Source organism: Zalophus californianus, chromosome 13, assembly GCF_009762305.2.
Source record: "Zalophus californianus isolate mZalCal1 chromosome 13, mZalCal1.pri.v2, whole genome shotgun sequence".
NCBI classification, from domain to species: domain Eukaryota; kingdom Metazoa; phylum Chordata; class Mammalia; order Carnivora; family Otariidae; genus Zalophus; species Zalophus californianus.
The window spans coordinates 93,568,723-93,584,741 of record NC_045607.1 but is presented as its reverse complement, the minus strand read 5'-3'; the positions used below and the strand labels follow the sequence as shown (position 1 = coordinate 93,584,741).

The window sequence follows — 16,019 nt, the reverse complement described above, 5'->3', positions numbered from 1 at the left end:
AAGAAATGGCATTATGGATTCTGTCAGCACTCATAGTGTGAGTCATTACTCTTGGATCTCAGATAAGACAACTTGCTTAGCTAGATCTCAATCACCTGCAACAGAAATGTGCATACATGTATTTAAAAAAAAGATGAGAGAGATCTAAAGACAGAACGTAGTGAGTTTGAGGATTTCAAGAAAAAGACAAGACTGCAGACAGAAGTACACAGCTTTATTTGGATGGTGTTTGATGGGTTGCATGAGGGGCAAAGCCCTTTACAGGAGACCTTCCAGAGGTAGTGGCACAGGACTACCGCCCAGAAGGGGAACAGGGCATAGGAACTCCTAGGAGAGGGGGGTGTTTCGGATAGGGGGCTTAGGTGTCTAGGCAGTGTTGCTCAGCAACAAGATGGAAAGTGCATTGGTTTGCTCAGGCTGCCGTAGCAAGGTACCACAAACTAAATGACTTATATACAAATTGACTCTCTCAGTTCTGGAGGCTAGAAATCTAGGGTCAAGGGGTTAGGGCAGGTTTCTCTGGAGGTCTCACCTTGGCTTGTAGGTGGCTGCCTTCTCCCTGCATCCTCACAGCGTTGTCCATGTGCATGTTTGTCTCCTGATCTCTTCTTGTAAGGACACAGTTACATCGGATTAGGGCTCACCCTAACGATCTCATTTTATTTTAGCTCTTTAAAGACCCTATCTCCAAATAAAATCACATTCTGAGGTATTGGGGGTTAGGATGACAACATATGAATTTGGGCACGTTCATATGTTCTGAAAGGCAGCAGCAGTGTAGGGTCTTTCACGGCCCCAATGTTTGCCTTACCTGTGGCTAGCAGATGTTGGGTGCAGTTTCACAGGGTATGCAAAGCAGCTGGGTTTTAAATGGGCTTCTTTAGACTGTATTTAAAGCACATATGTAAAAATATGTAAAAAATTGAATTTGGTACCAGTATGCTTTGAACTAGAAGTCTCAGCCTGCTGTGAAGAAATAAACAGCATAGGGGCCAATATATGGGGCATCTTTGGCTCATTTACGTAACAGTCCATCTGCTGGCTCCATGTTTGTTTTATAATGGAAATTGTGTGTTACTTTGTATTGTCTGAGTCTGGAGCCAGTAATTAAGCATTCTAAAGACTCCATATCCTACAAGGCGCAAAGCAGGATTTCAAAGCCCACTTACAGCTAGCTGGGGGAAGGTCAGGAAAATAGGTCAGAAAAGGAGATTTTTACTTGTTCGATCTGTTTCGTCAGTAAAGTGATGTTATGGCCCCGTTGATACATGTCCCTGGCTCTCTGTTAAAGCTTGATGAGAATTACCAACCCACAAGCAGCAAGATATGTGAGCAAGTGTACAGACCTCCCTCCTTTAACAGCTCGTAAGAAATCTAAGGCTTTGCAGTTATCTAACACCATGGTCCTAAAGTACACTGACGTTCAGCCAAGAGTTCCAGTCCCTGGGCCATTTAGTTTCTGTGGATAATTCCTTGGACACAGCCGTTTTCTTTTAATTGTTGTAAACCTGTATGCCTACTGTCCTCAGATTGGTGATTCTAGAGTGGTTAGCACCAGGGAGACTGCTGGGAGAACTTGTTTTTGGCACTGGAGAGGTTCAGCTAGCATGTGGACGCAAATACTTGGGGGATTCCCCTGCTGAGTAAAAATCTGCTGGGATTTTGAGCCATATCCAAGTGAAGAAGGTACTTTGCAGGGTTGGAGGAAAGCTTGTGACAGGGAGGCCACCTGATTTTCTTTCAGGTCCACCAGGCTCCCTCTGCTCCCTGTATGCTCTGTGTTCCTGAGAAAGGTAAGTTTGTGTGGCTTAGTGCAATTCCAAGTGGTGTTGTAGTCTAATGGGCATGGGTGTTAACTTCACACTCAGCACCTGGGTCAACGAAGTGGGTTTGGTGCTTAGCCTACCACTGCCTACACATTTCTGTGACTAGTCTCACACAGATTCATTGGATGTCAGTGCTGCTGTTGAATGTTGTTGAGGGGAGTAGGGGCAGGTTGATGAGTGAGGTTTACAGGAGACTTTGGCAAGGGGAGAGCTATTATGCTTATATGCACCAAAATCAAGTTGTCAGAACCAAGCCCAGCATGCGAGTAGGTCTGTTTAGGTATAAATCACTGTGGCTAAGGCCCTATGCAGGTTTGGTTTGGTGAGCAGTTGTATGTTCTTTCTAGCTCAGATTATTGTGCAGTAGTGATTGAGCTTCCCACAGATTGCCAGTAGTGAGAAGCATCAGGGGGCTTTCGTAGGTGTGGAATGAGCTTCACAGGTGCTCTTGGTGGTTTGAACAAAAGTTAATTTCGCTATGTACCAAATTAGATCCTCTGCCATGGGGCACTCACACATGGGATCCTCACAGGTGGGCCAAGTTATTTCAAAAACAGACATCAGTCGTATTACACATTTGGCCCATTTCTGCCCATTTCTGAGAATGTTGCTGTGTTTCACTGTAGGACCACCTGCTCCATTGTCATTGTATAGGGCAGATGTTTTACAACTTTTGTAGCTTCACGGGTGGTACCTTGAGAGGTAGTGGTGTGATCACATCAATAAAGCTCCTCCCAGGTTGGCTTCATTGCCATTTTTTTCATTGTTTCTATCTTCTTCTGTAAGGTAGAATATGTAGGGTTTTTTCTTTAATTGAGATATAATTGACATATAGTATTAGTTTTAGGTGAACAACAACATGATTTGATAAATGTATAATATTGTAAAATGACCAACATAAGTTTAGTTAACATCCATCAACTCACAGGTATAATTTTTTTTTCTCTTGAGACTTTTTAAGATCTACTCTTAGTAACTTTAAAATATACAATATTATTAACCATAGTCATCAGGCCATACATTACATCCCCAGAACTTACTTCTCTTATAAATGGAAGTTTGTACCTTTTAAAAGTTTAATGTAGTTAACATAGTGTTATATTAGTTTCAGGTATACAATATAGTTATTCAACAATTCCATGTATTTAAGGAGGGCACATGATGTGATGAGCACTGTGTGTTATATGCAACTGATGAATTGCTGAACTCTACATCTGAAACTAATGATACACTATATGTTGGTTAACTGAATTTAAAAAGAAAATTCCATGTACTACTCAGTGCTTGTCAAGATATGTATACTTTTAAGCCCCTTCACCTGTTTCACCCCTCCCTCCACCCACCTCCCCTCTGGTATCCATCTGTTTGTTCTCTATAGTTGAGTCTGTTCCATTTTGTCACAAATAGCTGAATTTTCTATTTCTTATGGGTGCATAATACTCCATTATTTGTGTGTATGTATCTCTATTTCACAACTTCTCTATCCATTTCTACAACAGTGGACTCTTAGGTTGTTTCTGTAGCTTGACTATTACAAATAATGTTGCAATGAACATGGTGCTGCAGATATCTATTTGAGGTAATGAGTTCATTTCCTTCAGATAACCAGAAATGGGATTGCTGGATTATATGGTGGTTGTATTTCTAAATTTTTGAGGAACCTCCATACTGTTTTCCATAGTGGCTATACCAATTTCCATTCCCACCGAGAGGATGTAAGTGTTGCCTTTTGTCCACCTCCTCACCAACACTTGTTTTGTCTTTCTGGTAATAGCCATTCTAACAGTTGTGAGGTGATACCTCATCAGTTTTTGATTTGCATTTCCCTGGTGATTAATGATGTTGAGTTTCTTTTCATGTATCTGTTGGCTATCTGTATGTCTTCTTTGAAGACATGTCTATCTAGGTCCTCTGCCCATTTTTTAATTGAATTGTTTTTGCTGTTGTATGAGTTCTTTATATACTTTGTATATTAATCCCTCATCAGATATATGAATTGCACATATTTTCTCCTATTCTGTAGGTTGCCTTTTCATTTTGTTGTTGGTTCCCTTTGCTATGCATAAGCTTTTAGTTTTATGTAGTTCCACTTGTTTATTTTTGCTTTGTCTTTGCTTTTGGTTTATATCAAAAAAACATCATCATGATGAATGTCAAGAAACTTATGCCCTATGTTTTCCTCTAGGAGTTCTGTAATTTCAGATCTTACATTCATATCTTTAATCCATTTTGAGTTAATTTTCTGTATGGTATAAGTTAGTTGTCTGGTTTTCCCAAAACGGTTTATTGAAGAGTGCCCTTTCACTATTGCATAATCTTGCATATCCTTTATCATAAACTAATTGGTAATATGTGCATGAATTTATTTCTGGGCTCTCTGTTCTGTTGCATTGATCCATGTGTCTATTTTTATGCCAATACCGTGCTGTTTTAATTACTGAAGCTTTGTAAGATCATTTGAAATCAAGGAGCATGGTGCTTTGTTGTTCTTTCTCAAAATTGCTTTGGCTATTTGGGGTTCCATACAAATTTTAGGATTGTTCTGTTTCTGTGAAAAGGCCATTGGAATTTTGATAGAGATAGCATTTAATCTATAGATTGCTTTGGGTAGTATGAACATTTTAACATAGTAGTTCTTCTCTGTGAGCATGAAATGTCTTTCAATTTGTGTCTTTAGTTTCTTTTTTTTCATTTAATTTTAAATTTCAGTATAATTAGCATACACTGTTATATTAATGTCAGATGTATAGTGATTCAACAATTCCATACATCACCCAGTGCTCATCATGACAAGTGCCCTCCTTAGTCCCCATCACCTATTTCCCCCATCCTCCCACCAACCAATAGATACACACATATAATGAAGTAACCATCAGCTTGTTCTCTATAGTTAAGAGTCTCATTCTTGGTTTTTCTCTATTTTTCCTTTGTTCATTTTTTGTTTCTTAAATTCCACATAGAGTGAAATCGTATGGTTTGTTCTCTGACTTATTTCACTTATGATTATACTCTCTAGCTCTGTCCATTTGATTGCAAATGGCAAAATTTTGTCCTTTTTTCATGGCTGAATAATGTGTGTGTGTGTGTGTGTGTGTGTGTGTGTGTGTGTGTGTGTGTGTATACACACCATACCTTATCTATTCATCTGTGGACACTTGAGCTGCTTCCATCATTGGCTATTGTAAATAATACTGCTATATAAGTGGGGGGGGGGTGCAGATATCCCTTTGAGTTAGTGTTTTTGTGTTATCTGGTATATAGCCAGTAGTTGATTACTGGATTGTAGGGTAGATCTATTTTTAAGTTTCTGAGGAAACTCTGTACTGTTATCTCCAATGGCTGCACCAGTTTGCATTCCCACCCCCAGTGTAAGAGAGTTCCTTTTTCTCCACATCCTCGCCAACACTTGTTCTTGGGTTGTTTTCACCATTCTTACAGGTGTGAGGTGAAATCTCATCGTAGTTTTGATTTGCATTTTTCTGGTGAGGACTCATGTTGAGCATCTTTTCATGTCTGTTCACCATCTGGATGCCCTTTGGAGAAATGTCTGTTCATGTCTGACGCCCATTTTTTAATTGGGTTATTTGTTTTTTGGGTGTTGAGTTGTATCAGTTCTTTATATATTTTGCATACAAACTTTTTATTGGATATGTCACTTGCAAATATCTTCTCAGTAGGTTGCTGCTTAGTTTTGTTCTCTCCTGCATTGTATACAAGTTTTTTTTAAATTTAAATGCAATTAGCCAATATATCATTAGTTTCAGATGTAGTGTTCAGTGATTCATCAGTTGCTTATAACACCCAGTGCTCATTATATCATATGCCCTACTTAATGCCCATCACCCAGTTACCCCATTCCCCACCCACCTCCCCTTCTACAACCCTCAGTTTCTTTCCCAGAGTCAAGTCTCTCATGGTTTCTCTCCCTCTTTGTTTCTTCCCATTCAGTTTTCCCTCCCTTCCCATATTGTCCTCTGCACTACTAAATTCCACATGAGTGAAACCATATGCTAATTATCTTTCTCTGATTGACTTATTTCACTTAGCATAATACCCTCCAGTTCTGTCCTTGTCAATGCAAATGGTAGGTATTCATCCTTTCTGACGGCTGAGTGATATTCCATTGTATATATGAACCACATCTATTTATCCATTCATCTGTTGAAGGACATCTTGGCTTCTTCCATAGTTTGGCTACTGTGGACATTGTTGCTATGAACGTTGGGGTGCATGTGCCCCTTCTTTTCACTACATCTGTATCTTTGGGGTAAATACCCAGTAGTGCAATTGCTGAGTCCATAGGGTAGCTCTAGTTTCAACTTTGTGAGGAACCTCCATACTGTTTTCCAGAGTGGCTGTACCAGCTTGCATTCCCACCAACAGTGTAAGAGGGTTCCCCTTTGTCCACATCCTTGCCAACATTTGTTTCCTGTTTTGTTAATTTTTGCCATTCTCCTTCGCGTAAGGTGGTATCTCATTGTGGTTTTGATTTGTATTTCTCTGGTGGCTAATGATGTTGAGCAATTTTTCATGTGTCTGTTAATCATTTGTCTTCTTTAGAGAAGTGTCTGTTCACGTCTTCTGCCCATTTTTTAAAAAGATTTATTTATTTTGAGAGAGTGAGAATGAGAGAGAGTACATAAGAGGGGGGAGGGTTAGAGGGAGAAGCAGGCTCCTTGCTGAGCAGGGAGCCCAATGCGGGACTCGATCCCGGGACTCCAGGATCATGACCCGAGCCAAAGGCAGTTGCTTAACCAACTGAGCCACCCAGGCGCCCCTGCCCATTTTTTGAGTGTTGAGTTTGAGAAGTTCCCTTTATAGATCTTGGTTATCAGCCTTTTATCTGTAATGTCACTTGCAAATATCTTTTCCCATTCCGTGGTTTCCCTCTTAGTTCTGTTGACTGTTTCCCTTGCCATGAAGATGATTTTTATCTTGATGAAGTCCCAAAAGATCATACTTGCTTTTGTTTCCCTTGCCTTTGCAGGCTTGTCTTGAAAGAAGTTACCAATGTTGAGAGTTTACTGCCTATGTTCTCCTCTAGGATTTTGAAGGATTCCTGTCTCAAATTGAGGTCTTTTATCCATTTTGAGTTTATCTTTAAAAAAAAAAAAAACAATGAGTTTAGTTTTATTTTCTCTGTCCATTTGCAAAACACTTAGGACCAACATAGAAAAAAAAAATAAAACCTTATGTGAAAAACATTACACTTGAGAGAAAAAAAAAAATAAAAGGCCTGAGAGGGATTATTGCCTTAGCCATAGGGAGCTACAGCAACTCTGGTTCAAGGAATTGAAAAGATGATTGGGAAGATAGAACAGGAGGCAAAAGAATGAGAAATTACTGAGGAAGAGGGCCTCGAAGTGGGCCACGAGGGGGAACTGGAGGCCGGGGGGTAGGCCGGGGTGGAGGGAGGGGCCCCCGCTGGTAGCCATAGGGTGGGGGTCATGGAGGCCCAGTGTATCCATGAGGAGGCATCAGTGGAGGAGGTCCATGCATCCCATGTGGAGGTATAGGACCTGGGTGACCCATGGGAGACCCAAACGGAGGCCCTCAAGGGGGCATGCCCATTGGAGGAGGTCTAGGATGAGGCATTCTGGGTGGCGGTCGGGGTGGTGGCTGCCCCCCAGAGCCTGGGGGCCCAGCATGGGGATGTCATAAGCCATGAAGGCCATGGTGGGCCAGCTGCATCTGAGACATCCCTGGATAGGGCATCCCACCCGGTGGGAATGGGTGAGGATGTGAGTGTCCATATCCAGGATGTCCAGTCCTTGGGGTTCCTGATGGCGGGCCATGTCCTCCAGCCCCAGGAGGCATAGGTGGTGGGGGCATGGCTGGGGGTATCCCAGGTGGAAGGGCTCCAGGAGGCAGCACTGGGGGTGGGAAGGACCCAGGAGGAGGCATGCCTGGTGGAGGAAGCCCAGACCCCAACGATGATACCATAGGACTGGGGCTGAGGGTGGAGGGGGTGCATCTGCAAACAGCTGATGAGGGCGGTCAGCCTGGAAGAGTGGGTTCTGGGCTGCCAGAAGTCGTTCAGCTGCTGAGCCATGGCGCTTACCCTTGGAGTCCTTTTTGAAGGCGTAGGACACTGATAGGGCAGTTACAGAGATACTGCCCGTTCATGGCCTCAATAGCTGCATCCAGAGCATCAAATGAAGCAAAATTAATAAAGGCATAACCTTTGGAATTGCCTGTGTCAGGGTCCTGCATAATCTTCGGGGTTTGTAAGATGACCCCAAAGGCGCTGAAAGTATCATGAAGCAGCGTATCATCAATCTCCGGGTCTAGATTGCCAATGAAAATGTTGGCCCCCACATCCAGGTTCTTGTTGTGAGCTGATGCTTTGTTCACCCGTATTGGTTTCCTATGGAGTCTGATCATGTTCATGATCTTAATGGCATAGTCCGCATCTTCCTCACTCAAGAATTCCACAAAGCCATAGCCTTGGTGTTGACCTGTGACTCTATCCTTTGGCATGTGGGTGTTGACTACTGGCCCTCCCTGGAGAAATAGGTCCCACAGCAATGGTTTGCTAACCTTCTCATCCAGGCCCCTGATGTAGACAGTGGCATCCTGTTTCTGCTTGGAGATCGGCCCAGCCACCATGGTGAAAGAGCTTCCGCAGTCTCCAGGCAGCAATCCTGCCCTCTGACTGCAGTCACTACTTCCACTTCCGGCGCCATTTTGAGTTTATCTTTGTGTATGGTGTAAAGGAATGGTCCAGTTTCATTCTTCTATGTGTAGCTGTCCAGTTTTCCCAGCACCACTTATTGAAGAGACTTTATTCCACTGGATATTTTTTCCTGATTTGTCAAAGATGAGTTAACCATAGAATTGACGGTCCGTATCTGGGCTCTCTATTCTGTTCCATTGATGTATGTGTCTGTTTTTGTGCCAGTACCATGCTGTCTTGGTGATCACAGCTTTGTAATATAGCTTGAAATCGGGCAACGTGATGCCCCCAGCTTTTTTCTTTTTCATCATTCCGTTGGCAATTCGGGGTCTTTTCTGGCTCCATACAAATTTTAGGATTGTTTATTCCGGCTCTTTGAAAAATGCCAATGGTATTTTAATAGGGATAGCATTGAAAGTGTAAATTGCTCTGGGCAGGATAGACATTTTAACAATGTTTATTCTTCCAATCCATGAGCATGGAATATTTCTCCCATCTTTTTGTGTCTTCCTCAATTTCTTTCATAAATGTTCTGTAGTTTCTAGGGTATAAATCCTTTACCTCTTTGGTTACGGTTATTCTTTAGGTATCTTATGGTTTTGGGTGCAATTGTAAATGGGATTGATTCCTTAATTTCTCTTTCTGTAGTCACATTGTTAGTGTATAGAAATGCAACTGATTTCTGTGTATTGATTTTGTATCCTGCATAAAAGGATGAATTGCTGAATTCCTGTATGAATTCTAGCAATTTTGGAGTGGAATCTTTTGGGTTTTCCATATAAAATATCATGTTATCTGTGAAGAGAGAGAGATTGACTTCTTTGCCAATCTGGATGCCTTTTATTTCTTTTTGCTGTCTGATTGCTGAGGCTAGGACTTCTAGCACTATGTTGAACAATAGTGGTGAGTGGGCAGCCCTGTGGTATTTCTGACCTTAAGGGAAAAGCTCTCAGCTTTTCCCCATTGATAATGATATTCGCTGTGGGCTTTTTCATAGATGGTTTTTATATTGAGAACATTCCCTCTATCCCTATGCTCTGAAGTTTTAATCAGGAACAGATGTTGTATGTTGTCAAATGCCTTTTCTGCATCAATTGAGAGGACCATATGGTTCTCCTTTCTTTTCTTAATGTGCTCTATCACGTTGATTATCTTCTGCTATCTGCCTGCAGAATCACAACTCTGTCCTTCATACTTTGAGACTGTGGATTTTCTGCTTGTGGAGATCCAGATATATATTCTTACATCTCAAGCTGATGTTGAGGGTGTTCAGAATGGTTTGGTAGGTATCCAGCTAAATTCAGGAGACCGGTTGAATCTGAGTCCCCTGCTCCTCCGCCATCTTGCCCCCTTGTCTTCTGCCCATTTCTTGACTAAATTTTTTGTTTTTGGGGTGTGGAATTTGATAAGCTCTTTATAGATTTTGGATACCAGTCCTTTATCTATCATTTGCAAATATCTTCTCCCATTCCATCAGTTGCCTTTTAGTTGTGTTGACCGTTTCCTGTGCTGTGCAGAAGGTTTTATCTTCATGAGGTCCCAATAGTTCATTTTTGCTTTTGTTTCCCTTGCCCTTAGAGACGTGTCTGGTAGGTTGTTGCAGCCAAGGTCACAGAGGTTGCTGCCTGTGTTCTCCTATAGGATTTTGATTAATTCCTGTCTCACATTTAGGTCTTTCATCCATTTCAGGTTTTGTGTGTGTATGTGTGATGTAACGAAATAGTCCAGTTTCATTCTTCTGCATGTAGCTGTCCAATTTTCCCAACACCATTTGCTGAGGAGACTTTTTTTTCCCATTGGATATTCTTTCCTGCTTTGTTGAAGATTAGTTGACTATAGAGTTGAGGGTCCATTTCTGGGTTCTCTATTCTGCTCATTGATCGGATGTCTGTTTTGTGCCAGTACCATACTGTCTTGATTACAGCTTTGTAATAGAGCTGGAAGTCCGGAATTGTGATGCCACCACCTTTGGTTTTCTTTTTTCAACACTCCTTTGGCTATTCAGGGTGTTTCCTGGTTCCATACAAATTTTAGGATTATTTGCTCCAGCTCTGTGAAAAAAGTTGATGGTATTTTGATAGGGATTGCATTGAATGTATAGATTGCTTTGGGTAGCATACACATTTTAACAATATTTATTCTTGCAATCCATGAGCATGGAACATTTTTCCATTTCTTTGTGTCTTCCTCAATTTCTTTCATGAGGGTTCTAGTTTTCTGGGTACAAATCCTTTGCCTCTTTGGTTAGGTTTGTTCCTAGGTAGCTTATGGTTTTGGCACACTGTAAATAGGACCCACTCCTTAAGTTCTCTTTCTTCAGTCACATTGTTAGTGTACAGAAATGCAACTGATTTCTGTGCATTGATTTGATAGCCTGCCATGTTGCTGAATTCCTGTATGAGTTCTAGCAATTTTGGGGTGGAGTCTTTGGATTTTCCACAGAGTATCATGTCCTCTGCAAAGAGAGTTTCACTTCTTCTTTGCTGATTCAGATACCTAGCATTTCATTTTGCTGTCTGATTGCTGAAGCTAGGACTTCTAGTACTATGTGGAACAGTGGTGAGAGTGGGCATCCCTGTCGTGTTCCTGACCTTAGGGGAAAAGCTCTCAGTTCTTCCCCATTGAGAATATTCACTGTGGGCTTTTCATAGATGGCTTTTATGGTATTGAGGTATGTTCCCTCTCTCCCTACACTCTTAAGAGTTTTAATCAAGAAAGGATGTTGGGGGCCCCTAGATAGCTCAGTTGTTAAGAATCTACCTTCAGCTCAGGTCATGATCCCGGGGTCCTGGGATTGAGCCCCACATCGGATGCCGTGCTCCATGGGAAGCTTGCTTCTCCCTCTCCCACTGCCCGTGCTTGTGTTCCCTCTCTCACTGTGTCTCTGTCAAATAAATAAATAAAATCTTAAAAAAAAAAAAGAAGGTGTTCTTTGTCAGATGCTTTTTCTGCATCTGTTGAGAGGATCAGATGGTTCTTGTCCATTCCTTTATTTACATAGTGTATCATATTGATTGATTTGCAATTGTTAAACCACCTTGACAGCCCAAGAATGAATCCCACTTGGTCACGCCGAATAATCCTTTTAACATACTGTTGGATCCTTAATAGGATACTAGCCAATGCTAGTATCTTGTTGAGAATATTTGTATCCATGTTCATCAGGGATATTAGTCTATACTTCTTTTTGGTGGGGTCTTTGCCTGGTTTGGGGATCAAGCTAATGCTGGCCTCATAGAATGAGTTATAAGTTTTCCTTTCATTTCTGATTTCTGAAACAGCTTCAGAAGAATAGGTATTAATTCTTCTTTAAATAGTTGGTAGAATTCCCCCTGGGAAGCCATCTATTGGACTCTTGTATTTTGGGGAGGTTTTTGATTACTGCTTCAATTTCCTTGCTGGTTATAGGTCTCTTCAGGTTTTCTCTTTCTTCCTGCTTCAGTTTGGTAGTTCATAAGTCTCCAGGAGTGTATCCATTTCTTCCAAATTGCCTAATTTGTTGGTTTATAGTTGCTCATAATATGTTCTTATAATTGTATTTCTTTGGTGTTGATTGTGATGGTTCCTCTTTCATGATTTTATTTGGGTCTTTTTTTCTTTTTGATAAGTCTGGCTAGGGGTTTGTCTATCTTACAAATTCTTTCAAAGAACCAGCTCCTAGTTTCATTGATCTGTTCTTTTGGTTTCTATTTAACATTTGTGCTCTAATCCTTAATAAATTCTCTTCTGCTGGGCTAGGCTTTATATGCTGTTCTTTCTCCCGCACCTTTAGGTGTAATGGTTAGCTTGTGTATTTGAGACCTTTTTTTTTTTAAAGATTTATTTACTTGACAGAGAGAGCACAAGTAGAGAGGCAGGCAGAGGGAGGAGAAGCAGGCTCCCTGCTGAGCAGAAAGCCCAACATGAGGCTTGATCCCAGGAGCCTGAGATCATGACCTGAGCTGAAGGCAGACACTTAACTGACTGAGCATCCCAAGCGCCCCACTTGTTTCTTGAAAAAGGCTTGTATTGCTATGTACTTCCCTCTTTTGTGTTTTTATTTTCATTTGTTTCCATGAGTTTTTTTAATTCTTCTTTAATTTCCTGGTTGACCCATTCATTCTTTACTAGGATGCTCTTTAGCCTCCATGTATTTGAGTTCTTTCCAAATTTCCTCTTGGGATTGAGTTCCAGTTTCAAAGCATTGTGGTCTGAAAATATGCAAGGAATAATCCCAGTCTTTTGATACCAGTTGAGACCTGATTTTGTGACCCAGTATGTGGTCTGTTCTAGAGAACGTTCCATGTGCACTTGAGAAGAATGTGTATTCTGTTGCTTTAGGATGGAATGCTCTGTTTATATCGTGAAGTCCATATGGTCCAGTGTCGTTCAAAGTCGTTTCCTTGCTGATCTCCTGATTAGATGACCTTCCATTGCTGTGACTGGGGGTGTTAAAGTCCACTACAATTACTGTATTATTATCAGTGCTTTAATTTTGTTACTGGTTTATATAATTGGCTACTCCCAAGTTAGGAGCATAAATATTTATAATTGTTAGATCTTCTTGTTGGGTAGACCCTTTAAGTATGATAGAGTGTCCTTCCTCATCTCTTAGTACATTCTTTGGCTTAAAATCTAATTTGTCTGATATAAGCTACCCCAGCTTGCTTTTGATGTCCATTAGTGTGGTAAATGGTTTTCCACTCCCTATCAGTCTGGAGGTATCTTTGGGTCTAAAATGACTCTCTTACAGACAGCATATCGATGGGTCTTGCTTTTTTATCCAATCTGATACCTTTTGTCTTTTGATTGGGGCATTTAGCCCATTCACATTCAGAGTAACTATTGAAAGACAGGAATTTAGTACTATTGTATTACCTGTAAAGTCACTGTTTCTGTATACTGTCTCTGTTCCTTTCTGGTCTATGTTAATTTTGGGCTCTCCACTTAAAGGATCCCATTTCGTATTTCCTACAGGGCTGGTTTAGTGACACAAATTCTTTTGGTTTGTTTGTTCTCCTTCCATTTTGAATGACAGCCTTGCCAGATAAAGTATTCTTGGCTGCTTATTTTTCTCATTTAGCTCCCTGATTATATCATGCCAGCCCTTTCTGGCCTGCCAGGTCTCTGTGGATAGGTCTACTGCCAGTCTAACTCTTCTAGCCTTGTAGGTTATGGACCCCGTGTCCCACTTTGAGGACTTTCTGTCTCTCTGAGACTTGGAAGTTTCAGTATGTTGAGGTGCTGACCTGTTTTCATTGATATTGAAGGGAGCTTCTCTGTCCTTCCTGGACTTGAATACATGTTTCCTACCCGGATAAGGGAAATTGTCCACTATAATTTGCTCCAATATACCTTCTGCCCCCGGTCTTTCCTCTCCTTCTGGGACCCCAATTATTCTAATACTGTTGTGCTTTACGGTATCACTTATCTCTTGAATTCTCCCCTCATGATCCAGTAGTTTCTTTTTTTTTAAGATTTTATTTGAGAGTGAGTGAGTGAGTGCACAAGTAGGCAGAGCAGCACAAAGAGTGGCAGGGAGAAGGAGAAGCAAGCTCCCCGCTGAGCAAAGAGCCTGATGCAGAACTTGATCCCTGGACCCTGGGATCATGACCTGAGCCAAAGGCAGACACCCAACTGACTGAGCCACCCAGGCATCCCCCAGTAGTTTATCTTTTTCTCAGCTTCATCTCCATCATTTTGTCTTATAACTAATTCTTTCGTCTGCTTTTATCATAGCACTTAGAGCCTCCCATTAATAGCTTTTGTGATTTTGACTTGGTTAGATTTTAGTTTATTTCTCCAGAAGTGCTTCTCTAGTGTCTTCTATGCTTTTTTCAAGCCCAGCTAGTATCTTTATAATCATTATTCTGAACTCTGGTTCCGACATCTTATATCATACTGATAGGTCCCTGGCAGTCAGTATTGCCTTTTGTTCTCTTTCCTGAGGTACATTTTTCCGTCTTGTCATTCTGTCCAGAGAAGAATAGATTAATGAGAACAAAATACTAAACTGGCAACAACGACCCCAGAGAAAAATACACTAAACAAATCAGAAGAGACCCGAAACTGGGGAAAAAAAAAAGAAATATATATATATATATATATATATATATAAAAGCAGACAACAGAACAGAGCAACACACTGGATCCTGGGTGCATTTTCGTCCATTTGTTACAAAACTAGGTCCCAAAATCGTAAAGAAAGAAGAACTTATATATTGTCAAAAATAAATACAATGAAAGGATAGAATGTAACTGTAAAAATGAGAAAGACAAAAAAAAAAATATAAAGAGGCGAACAGAACAGAGCAATACACTCTATCCTGAGTGCAGTTTGGAGTGTTAGAAGAAACTGCATCCCAAAACTGTAAAGAGGAAAAACATATATACACACACACACACACACACACACACACAAATATATATATATACACATATATAATCACATACATACATATAGCTATATATATACACAAAAACAAATACAGTGAAAGAATAGAATGTAAGTGTAAAGATGAAAATTAAAGATTTTTTTAAAAGTTGATAAATTGGTTGAAAAAAATTAAAACTGAATGACTTAAGAATCATGGGGGTCAAAACATGAATTCTATATATTTTCTCCTAGTGCTAGTTTTGCAGTTCAATGTAATGGTAAACTTGCTCTTGGCTCGATGTTTCTGCTGATCTGGGTGAGGGGCCTGTTGTGCTGATTCTCAGGTGTCTGCCCTGGGAGGAACTGCACCACCCTTGCCAGATGGCCAGGCTAAGTAAGTTGCTCCAGATTGCCCTCTATGGCTTTTCTTCCTTGTAGGCTTTCCACACTGCTTATAGGATGAGAATGAAAATGGTGACCTCCTAGGGTGCCTGGGTGGCTCAGTCAGTTAAGCCTCTACCTTTGGCTTAGGTCATGATCCCAGGGTCCCAAGATTGAGCCCCATGTCAGGCTCCCTGCTCAGTGGGGAGTCTGCTTCTCCCTGTGCCCCTCAACCCGCTTGTGCTTTCTCTCTCAAACAGAGATAAAAGTCTTAAAAAAAAAATGATAGCTTCCCAATCTCCAGCCCCAGAGCTGAAAGTTTGGAGCCCCACTTCTCAGTGCGCCCTTAAAGAAAAGCAGTCAATCACTCCGGTCTCCCTAGTCTCCATCTGCACTCCGTGCTCACCCAGCCTGTGACTGAGTGTTTCTGTCATGTGATCCCATTTCAAGTCTCCAAACCCGGCACACTCCTGCAGCACGCGCACACGCCATTTCTCCCGGGGGAGGAGAGACCCGAAACTGTAAAAAAAAAAAAAAACGGTTGCAACGGTAATGCTGCTTGCTTGGCCCCTGCTCAGAGAACAGTGGCCCGATCATGCTGAGCTTCATGGTTTATGGCAACCCCAAGCTGAAAGCCCACTCTTGGACAAGCTGATTGCAGCTGACTTTCCCCGCTCTAATGCCTGGGAGCTCAGCCGCACTCACACACCCTGCTCCTTCTGTGACCCTGAGGATCCTGAGACCACACTGTCCCGCCTAGGGTTCCACCCCACTTCACCAC

The 16,019-nt window shown here is 41.5% G+C and overlaps 1 long non-coding RNA gene and 1 pseudogene across 6 annotated transcripts in view; both read right to left on the bottom strand.

Annotated features, from left to right (window-relative positions):
• Positions 1–200: 200 nt before the first annotated feature.
• Positions 201–16,019, bottom strand: part of LOC113935049 — a 37,024-nt gene continuing 21,205 nt past the window's right edge. For 2 of the 6 annotated variants that reach the window (XR_003523873.2, XR_003523871.2), the window contains exon 5: positions 15,544–15,757. This is a non-coding gene — a long non-coding RNA (uncharacterized LOC113935049). Of the gene's footprint in view, positions 2,606–6,876; positions 6,925–15,543; positions 15,758–16,019 lie in introns of those variants that run through there. The other 4 variants (XR_003523877.2, XR_003523875.2, XR_003523874.2 and 1 more) reach the window with 4 other exon arrangements.
• On the bottom strand, positions 6,955–8,623 carry LOC113935047 (annotated as a pseudogene).